Here is a 10,351-nt window from a genome sequence, read left to right on the forward strand (position 1 = left end):
AGTCAACAGTAATGCCAGGCCAAGAAGAGAATGTTCTAGTATGTGGTTTCCCTTACCTCAACCATGTCTATATCCTCAATAATTGTTCTTTCACCACTAAATAATTTGGGAAAATGGGATTGTTGTTAGTGTATTAGAAATTCCCACAAGGATTTCAGTGCTTTGGTGAGAAGGAATGAACTAGCAATGTTTTCATTTACTAACTGTAACAGAACATTCAAGAAATTAAACACACTAGATACATAATAGAGAATAAGTGCCCCATATAAAACAATTATTTTTTCCCCTAGAAACCCAAATGGGAAAACCAACATTCGATGGGTTTTGATTCTTGCTCAAAAAATAATTACAAGGGGTGAGTTGTGTAGTCTCAACAGAGATTTTGTGCATTCTTACACACTAGCAATAATTGCATATGGCTTTGGTTCATATAAACAATCTTATTTTCATGTTGAATCAAGTGGGTGAACATATATGATCGCTCAAGCACTCATACAAACCAACCCACCATGACCACAACTACAGATCATCGAACCTTTGGTCCAGTGAGAAGCAGGAGCCATATCGGTCAATTCTATTAATTACAATGTGGGGAGGTATTTAGATAATAAAGTGAACATAGCTTTGAAAACTGTTAAACAAGACCTTATAAAAGGCAGTAGGGTGATGATGGGTCATTGAGAAAGGATGAATATTTTTGGAGGGATAGGGTTAAGAGATGGGTCTTGCTTCTCTTGGTGGCTCAGTTGTTCATATTGTAGATCATCTAGATTTGGAGGCAGTGTAGCATTTTCCATGATGATCTACTAAGCTGCTTGATATATGTAGCCTTTCCTTTCCCCCTTTTCTGTCTTATTCCTACACTTATCATGATGCATCCATATATTTTTCCTGTCATATTGTTCCCATTGTATCAATCATTTATCATACTTTCCTAGACCATGACAATAATGGTAAAGTCATCTAATACAATTTATCTCTATTTTATTTTATTTGATATAATGATTAGGCACCTCATGGCCCATCTAAGTTTCTAATGTAGTTTCCTTTGATTAGGAATTAAACAATCTATGCCAAATAGCAAAGGATGTTTTAGGGGAAAAATATCCAGGCATCAGGCATCTATCTGCAAGGCGAATATTGAGCAAGAGAATGAACAAGAGAGATTTCAATCAATAATTTTAACATTTTCTTCATAATTGGAATTGCTGCCTATTGTTGCTGAGGGGTTGTTATTAATCAATGTAGGAGCTTCGGTGAGGCCATAAAAGTCTTCTCAAATGGTGACTCAACTTTCATGGGTACTGATGGCATGGAGGAAGAATGTTAGCATAAACACATATCTAGGTAAGTTGTTGCATTCTAATATTTCACCTACTTAAGGGCTCACACCTCTTGGTTTAGGCATTTTGCGTGCAAAAGAAACTATGCTATTACAAGTTGATTGCTCGTGTTGTCAAAATATATACTTTCCATCTTCAGTATAATTTGAGGGAACTTAAGGTTCAACTATTTCTGTTGAGATACTTTTGTCATGTTTGTGGTGCTTATAGAGTGCATCTTGAATGTTATGAACTGAGGTTTTTTCATTTTCAAATAATTAAGTCAATTTCTAACTTATCGAGTGGACAAACTATATCCCCAACATGTTAGGTCCCTATAATACTAGTGATTCCCCCATTACTATTGTCATTCTATCCCTTATTGTTATTGTTGTGCCCCTATTGTCCCCACATTGTTATTATTTTGACCCATAGAAGCCCACTATTGTTATTTTTGTGCCCTTATATTATTATTGTTAGGTCGACTTTGGTTATATTATGACCCCTTACACTCCTATATATAGAAAAGAGGTTTCGTCATTTGTATCATCCAAGAATTGTTCATTTGTGTAATGTAAAGGAGGTTTCCCCCTCGAAGAGGTTGAATTATAAGGCGTTTATCTCTCTTTTCTATCTTATTGTGAGCTAGTTTCATAACATTTGGTATTAGAGCTTGGATTCTAGGGTTTCGCAGCTCCAAACACGTCATCATGGAATTTTCGCTATAACTTTTCTTTCTGCGATGTTTCAGAAGCGCAAAAAAAACCCATTTGAGCCGAAATCTCTCTAAACCTTGGGTCTAAATTTCAGATCTTGTCTCCCTATATTTTCGTAGACATTATCCAACGAAGTTAGGGTTTTTGCAGGATCCCGAATTATATCTCAAACAGGTGACCTGGGGAAAATCATCATAACTTGTGTTCTAAGCATCAGATTAAAATTTCGTAAGAAGTTATAGAAAGAGGATACACTGTAGTTTTATGTATATCATGTTCAGATCCTAAGGTCCAAACAGTGACACGTGGGACTTTGTACAATCTCTCTCTACTAAACCTGTCTATAATCAGGTCATCGTGGGAGGTTTCGCATAACTCTTCATTGGATAATCCAATATTGATCAGACTTGCAAGGTTAGAAAGAGTACTTAGAGAGTTATGGCAGGAAGAAGTTTCAGACCTTGGAGATCCAAAATTACAAAGATACAACAGATTAAATATCGAGCTCCTACAATGTGAAAAAAGGTGTGTAGTTTTTTTCAATTTTTGCATAAGTTTGGTTTGAAAAATTAGTTTGAAGGAATTCAAAGGGCATAGTGAAGCATTATTATCGGTAATTGATGCCCCGAAGAAAGAAAATGGAAACATCTAGTAAGCAACCTGAAAGCTCTAACATGACTCATGAAGAAGAGGAAGAAATGCAACATGATATATCAAAATTATGAGACCAAGTGCAACAAATTTCACTCGCACAAAAAGTAACAGAAGCTAAGATGGATGGTTTAAAGAAAGACGTAGAAGCTAAGATGTATGGCATGGAAGCTAAGATGGATGGTTTAAAGAAAGGCATGGAAGCTAAGATGGATGGTTTAAAGAAAGGTGTGGAAGCTAAGATGGATGGTTTAAAGAAATGTGTAGAAGCTAAGATGAATTACGTGGAAACTAAGATGGATGGTGTGGAAGCTAAGATAGATGGCATGGAAGCTAAGATGGATGATTTAAAGAAAGTCATGGAAGCCAAGATGGAAGATTTGAAAATAGATTTGACAAAGTTTCTACAAGAAATGCTTACTAATGGTGAAAGGGTAGTAAAGGAAACTCATGATGAGAACAAAATAAATGTTAATCATGATTTCATAGACTCTAACATTGGATCGAAGAACCACCATGTTCCAAAGACCGATATGAAGAAGTTTGATGGAAAGGATCCTGTAACATGGATACTACAGATGGAGCAATTTTTCGATCTCCATAATGTGCAAAACACGCAAAAGGTACTCATTGCAACTTTATATTTGGAACCAAATTAGTTTGTATGGTATCAATGGCTTTGCTCTTGTAAACAAATTGTCACTTGGGCTATTTTTATGGATGAAATGATAGCACATTATGAGCATACAAAAAGCAACACGTTTTTTAGCCAATTGATAAATCTCAAACAAAAGGGTTCAGTAATGGAGCACATTGAAAACTTCCAAAAATTGAATATAAGGGTAAAAGATATTCCAGAGGAGCATAGGATTGATGTGTTCATAGGGACTTTAAAGGATAACATCCAACATGAGGTTCACTTTTGGAAACCTGATTCATTAGAGAAGGCATTCAGGTTGGCAATAAAAATGGAAAGAAAACTTATGGCAACAAGGAAGCCTACCACTCACAATCATAAAGATGGACGTGTTGTTTCCCCTAGTCATCGACAACCTACAAGGTTGACACCACAACAATTGGAAGAAAAAAGAGAAAAAGGGCTTTGTTACAATTGTGATAGAAAATACACCAAAGGTCATAAGTGTGCTGAGAAGAAATTATTTTACATAGATTGTGAAGAGGAGGAAGAAAAGGAACAATAAACATCAAAAGAAGAGGATATACACCAGGAACAAACCCTAGAGAAAGAAGAAATGAATCCAACCATATATTGTAATCCATTGGTTGGAATTACCACTCCTCAAACTATCGAGATAGAAGGGCATAAAAAGAATAAAAAGGTAATAATGTTCATTGATTCGGGCAATACCCATAATTTTATTCATTGTAAGGTAGCCAAGGAATTGAATTGCTTCACATATCCAGCACCGGAGTGTCAAGTGATGGTTGCAACTGGAGGCACCATAAATTGCTTAGGAAAGTGCCATAATATCAAGCTATCCATGGGAGAATATGTATTGAATAGCCCAATGCTTTCCATTCCAATGGGGGGTGTTGATGTTGTACTAGGAGTCTAATGGCTACAATCCTTGGGTACAATAGCTTTTAATTTCCATGAAATTTTCTTCAGAAGGAAAGGAAGTTGAATTAATGGGTATCGCAGGGAAATCTAGAAAGATAATCAACTCGAATGAAATTACAAAGCTTCTAAAGAAATAACAACGAGACATAATTGCACAATTATGTTCACTAGAATTTCCCACATTGAAATCATATATTTCTCCAGATCTCCAAAAATTATTGGACAATCATTCCAAAGTATTTATGACTCCCAAAGGCCTCCCACCTGTTCGTGATCATGATCATGCTATTCATTTTATTCCAGGAAGTGTTCCTCCAAACATTAGGCCTTACAAATATCCCTATTCCCAAAAGAGTGAAATTGAACATATGTTTGCAGAAATGCTAGAGGCTGGTATAATTCAACCTAGTCAAAGTTCTTTCTCTGCTCCAGTAGTATTGGTTCACAACAAGCATGGATCATGGCACATGTGTCCAGATTATAGGGAGCTCAACAAGCTCACTATTAAAGATAAATTTCCCATTCCTGTCATTGATGAATTATTGGATGAATTGCATCGATCAATTTACTTCACCAAGTTGGATCTTCGTTTAGGATATCATCAAATTAGAATGAAGGCTGAAGACATTCCAAAAACAACATTTAGAAATCATGAGGGTCATTATCAATCTTTTGTCATGCCTTTTGTCCTTACCAATGCTCCTTCTACATTTCAAGGTTTGATGAATTCCATTTTCAAACCCTTCCTTAGAAAATTTGAGTTAGTATTTTTTGATGATATACTAATCTACAGCAATTCTTGGAAGGATCATGTTCAACATGTTGATAGGGTGCTCAAACTATTGGAGGAGAAACAATTATATGCAAAAATCTCCAAATGTTTCTTTGGAGTACAAGAGGTGGAATATCTAGGTCATATTGTATCTCATGAAGATGTTAAGGTAGACCCTAGCAAAATTAAAACCATTAAGGAATGGAAAATCACCACATCCATAAAACATCTACGAGGATTTCTCAGGTTGATAGGGTATTATCGCAAGTTTGTTAATAATTATGGGAGAATAGCAGCACCTCTAACAGCATTATTGAAGAAAGATTCATTTTCATGGACTCCAGAAGCAACGAAGCAAGGGATCAATGGAAGAATGGCGAAGAAGTGTGGGCACACATTCAAAAGTTACAACAAGATCCTAGTACATCTGATACATTTAGCTGGAAAAATGATTTGTTATGGTATAAAGATTGGGTATACCTATGTAAGAATTCCCAACTAAAACAAAATATTTTTAGGGAATTGCACACCTCTCCCTTAGGAGGGCACTCAGGATTTCTTAAAACTTACCACAGGGTTAAGAAGGATTTTTTTTGGGATGGCCTTAAATCAGATATTCAAAAGTTTGTGGCGAAATGTTTGGTTTGCTAAAAAAATAAAGTTGAAACAATTAAGACCCCAGGTCTATTACAACCTTTATCCATTCCAAGCCAACGTTGGGAGGAGGTTTCAATGGATTTTATCACAGGTTTACCCAAGTCTGAAGGAAAGAGTGTTATCATGGTGGTAGTTGACAAACTTACTAGGTATGCACACTTTTATGCATTATCTCATCCATTTAAATTGAGTACAGTTTCTACTGCATTTATGGAAACAATTCAAAAGCTACATGGAAACTCAAAGATTATTGTAAGTGATAGAGATCCCATTTTCACTGGAAATTTTTGGACATAATTATTTTCTTGTCTTGGTACTCAGATAGCTCATAGCTCATCTTATCGTCCTCAATATGATAGGAAAATTGAGATATTAAACAAATGTTTGGAAGGATATCTTTGTTGCTTTGTATCTCATAAACAAGCACAATGGGTCAAATGGTTGCCTCTATCTGAATGGTGGTATAACACTTCCTTCCATACTACAACAAAAATGACCCAATTTATGGCACTTTATGGGTATCATCCACCATCCATCACATCATATTTAAGAGAAAATTCTAAGGTTCAAGTAGTGGAAGATCACATCGAGCATCAACAACGAGTTGTCCAACTCTTATAGGATAACCTCACCTTGGCGCAGAATAGAATGAAATAGCAGGTAGATCAACATCACAGCGAAAGAAGTTTTGATGTAGGTGATTGGGTATTCTTACGGCTACAACCATATAAACAAATGTCCCTCAAGCAAGCTAATAAGGATAATAAATTATCACCAAATTATTATGGTCCATACAAGGTGTTGCAAAAGATAGGTACTATGGCATACAAATTGGAGCTTCCTGTAGCTTCTCGAGTGCACCCATTTTTCCATGTTTCATGCATAAAGAAGGTTATAGGTGACAAGCTTCCATTTCAAACAATATTTCCAGAACTTGATGAGGAAGGAAAAATCATATTGGAACCTGAAGCAGTTAATGAAACAAGAACACGACAACTATGAAATTGATCTATTTCAGAGTATCTCATCAAGTGGAAGAACTTACCCGTTGAAGATTCCACATGGGAGGATGAGAATTTTATACAAAAGCATCCATAACTACTCAAGCGTTGAGGAAAACACTTTTTTGAAGGAGAGGGGATGTTAGGTCCCTACTAGTGATTCCCCCATTACTATTGTCATTGTATCCCTTATTGTTATTGTTGTGCCCTTATTGTCCCCATATTGTTATTATTGTGCCCCATAGAAGCCCACTATTGTTATTTTTGTGCCCTTATATTATTATTGTTAGGTCGACTTTGGTTATATTATGACCCCTTAGACTCCTATATATAGAAAGGAGGTTTTGTCATTTGTATCATCCAAGAATTGTTCATTTGTGTAATGTAAAGGAGGTTGCCCCCTTGAAGAGGCTGAATTCTAAGGCATTTATCTCTCTTTTCTATCTTATTGTGAGCTAGTTTCATAACACAACATTACTTATGCTGTTCTTGCAGGAAAAAGTTTCAGAATGGGCAGATTTGTCCAATTATATCTATTATGTGGCCACCTTAAAGACAAGTCCTTTTAGACTTCCTAGATCACAAGTTAGTTTCTTTGGAGATGGCCATTTCATGCCCACCATAGGGCATATTGTTCAGCATGAAGGGTGAAATTTATTGTGCTCAATAATTTAATTTTTGTTTGGAGAACATTCATGGACTGTGAAATCATTCCATAAGCAGGTATTTTGCTTAAATGTTTTATAGAATTAGCTATATATTTTAATCTTGGAGTGATTGTACCAATAGTTCTTCGAGACTGTCAAGTTGGAGGGGCATGATCTTACACAAGAGGAAGTTGTCCTCTCAAGAGATATGGTTTTGTTGCAATTATTATGTCCAATTTCATGCTAAATCATTTATAAAAAGGTTACATATTGCTAGAAATAAGATTTAATTTATTTATTTATTTTCATGAATTGACAGGCATGCAATGGAATTGGTGAAAAGGTAGTTGGAGCTCCTGCACAACTTGATTTTGCTCTAGTTGATTCATCATTTTCAAATGATGCTCCTTTGCTCCCATCTGGTTTCCAAGTTGTTGCACTAGACTCATAAATAGTGAGTATGGTCTCTAATAGAGCTGGCAAATAAAGTTTTTTTGTTGATTTTGAAATGAAATAGAGGATAGTAAACATATTGTAGCAATTGATTGTATGAATTTGTAGCAAGTGATCTTTGTGATCAGGTATGACTGATTGGGATGTTTAAGAAATTTAAATGTACATGATGTAGGATGGTTATATTTCAAGCCACGTGTTAGATCTTGCTTCTTCCTTTGCGGTTGGATTAGTTACAACTCCAACTTTTATCAATCAGGGAGGCAACTCATCGAGCTCAAAATCTGTGTTGACTATTTCTTACCAGTTTATTTATGAGAAAAATATGCAAGATAAGTTCGCCATTATGGACCATCAATATGTGCACAGTGTCAGCACATATGTGAAAAAATTTGTTATAACATTAGCTCCTTCTGGACTGAACCCTCTTCGTGGGTCAAGACTACTTCTTGGTACCTTAGGATCACTCACACTTTCTCATTTAATTTTCAAAAGCTACGGGTAAAAGGGTGCATCTAAATTTTTTGTTTCTGAACTATTAAATCCCTTATTTAGATAATAAATAAAACTATTCAATAATAACTTATATGAACAACTGAGCCACCACTCCCATGATAATGATAGTCGTTTGATAGTCCTCACTTTCCAATGATAATAGTTTAGCAATCTTTTATGAGGATATGCCTAGGTAAAAGGCATAGGTTACTTTGATGAAACTGATACGCCTCAGCAACATCTCTTAGCCAAAGGTAATAGTCTTTTATGAGGATGGGGCTAGGTAAAAGGCCTGGGATTTGGGCTCACTCCCCATGATAATAGTCTAATAATATTTTATATGGGGATGAGGCTAGGTAAACCTCTTGAATGACTCTGATAAAATCGAGAGGTCTCAGTGACATGTCTTTGCCAAAGGTAGCCTCGTAGTAAAGAAGAGATATTGTATGAAGTTATGCACCTACCCCAGCCACACCAAAAAAGTTAGAAGAAGTAAACTAAAATTAAAATAAAAGCAAATTGAAATTAAATGAACGGTACAAAAAATAGTCCATGGAGGTTTTAAAGTTTCAAAAACATCTTCCATAATTACGTCTCCAGGAAACAAATTACCCATACACTGAAAAAATAAAAATCTTGGGATGTCATAGATGATTAGGTTTTTAAAAACTTCGAAGTTTACATTTTTTTTTAATATAATACAGAACCCTAAAAAAATTCAATACATCAAAACAAGGGAATCTATAGCAGGAAATCAGGACTCTGGTGTTTCAATTCTATCAAAACATAAATGAGTTGTCCTTGTTTTGAATGCCTCCTGACCACAAGAAATAAGTAAAATCCCAGCAACCTCCACAAGAATTTAGAAGAATAAATAAAATCCTTAAGGGAACTTTGTTCCATCAACCATCTGACAAATAAAAAACACATACCTTTCTCCTAAGATTGTAGCAGTGTCATTCAGACTTGTAATGAAATTTCTGCACTGCCTCCTCATTGAATCCAACATTGTAGGCATTAGAGGTCAAGGCTACCCTGATATTTTTTTTAATAAGACGATAAAACTAATTATATTTTCCAAGGGATTTTTGAATTCCAAACAATGAAAAAGACAAGCATGTGAGAAACTTGAGTTCCTACAGATGCAGTAACAATTTAATTATGTTACTCTTGTAACAACTATACATAATCAGAAGGTTTAAAAGACATTCTCATTGTTTGTAGCGATTTCTTATCAAAAGAACAATGACATTCAGATTATATGTGGCCTACATGCATTCGGTTGTGGACTCATCAATTATCTTTAGGAAGATTCAATAGATCTGCAAGCACATCGTCACACTCTCCTATTGTAGGCTTGATTGTAATTCTGATATAGTTGGGAAACTTCAAGATTTGTTGGGCTCATGGGATTTGGATCCATGAGTAGAGACTGAGATGATTTCAATATTGTACAAACATTATGGCAAGGTTACCAAGCATCCTAGATGATGTCCATGCAGAAAGTTCCATCATGATATACATTAAGATGGAAGACATCTGAGCTAAATCATGCTATAGGTGGCTTCTCAAGATAATTTTCCCCAAAAATTTAACTCAACCCAAAAATCCCACCTTCCTAGGGGGTCTCATCAGAACCAAAGATGGTAGCGCTCCATACAAAGAGATTCTCTTCGGAGTGAGGACTTGCACTACAACCCTCTGGAGGCTCGTTCCTAATAATATTCAAGTCAGAAATCAGTCGAAGTTGTGCCGAGGATGACATTCTCAGAGCCAAAACTAGGGTAAGGGTTACACCTCCCTGTCAAGCAACGAAATTCTATAGATCAACCTACATTTCTAATATAGGATTCCATTAGATCTCAGAAAACAGAGCTCCAGTTCACCCAAGTTGCACAGATCTATTGCTAAAACTAAATTCAGAAAGAGAAAAGTGTCGAGTTCATTCAACGAAGAAGACCAAGGCAAACGAGTAAAGAGGATACAAAAAGAGATCAAGAAGTGGCCAAGACTCAAACCTGCAACATTCCTCCCACCACTGCTCCTGCTTGATTA

At 35.8% G+C, this 10,351-nt stretch overlaps 2 pseudogenes; one reads left to right on the forward strand and one right to left on the reverse strand.

Annotated features, from left to right (window-relative positions):
- The first annotated feature begins 1,297 nt into the window (after positions 1-1,297).
- Positions 1,298-8,306, forward strand: LOC149177038 (homeobox-leucine zipper protein HOX33-like; annotated as a pseudogene).
- Positions 8,307-9,599: 1,293 nt separating this feature from the next.
- On the reverse strand, positions 9,600-10,061 carry LOC149177039 (ubiquitin-conjugating enzyme E2 1 pseudogene; annotated as a pseudogene).
- Between the last annotated feature and the right edge of the window lie 290 nt (positions 10,062-10,351).

The sequence above is a fragment of the Pinus tabuliformis genome, chromosome 4_1 (genome assembly GCF_031772625.1).
Source record: "Pinus tabuliformis cultivar Carrire ecotype Pingquan chromosome 4_1, CPIR1, whole genome shotgun sequence".
Classification (NCBI taxonomy): domain Eukaryota; kingdom Viridiplantae; phylum Streptophyta; class Pinopsida; order Pinales; family Pinaceae; genus Pinus; species Pinus tabuliformis.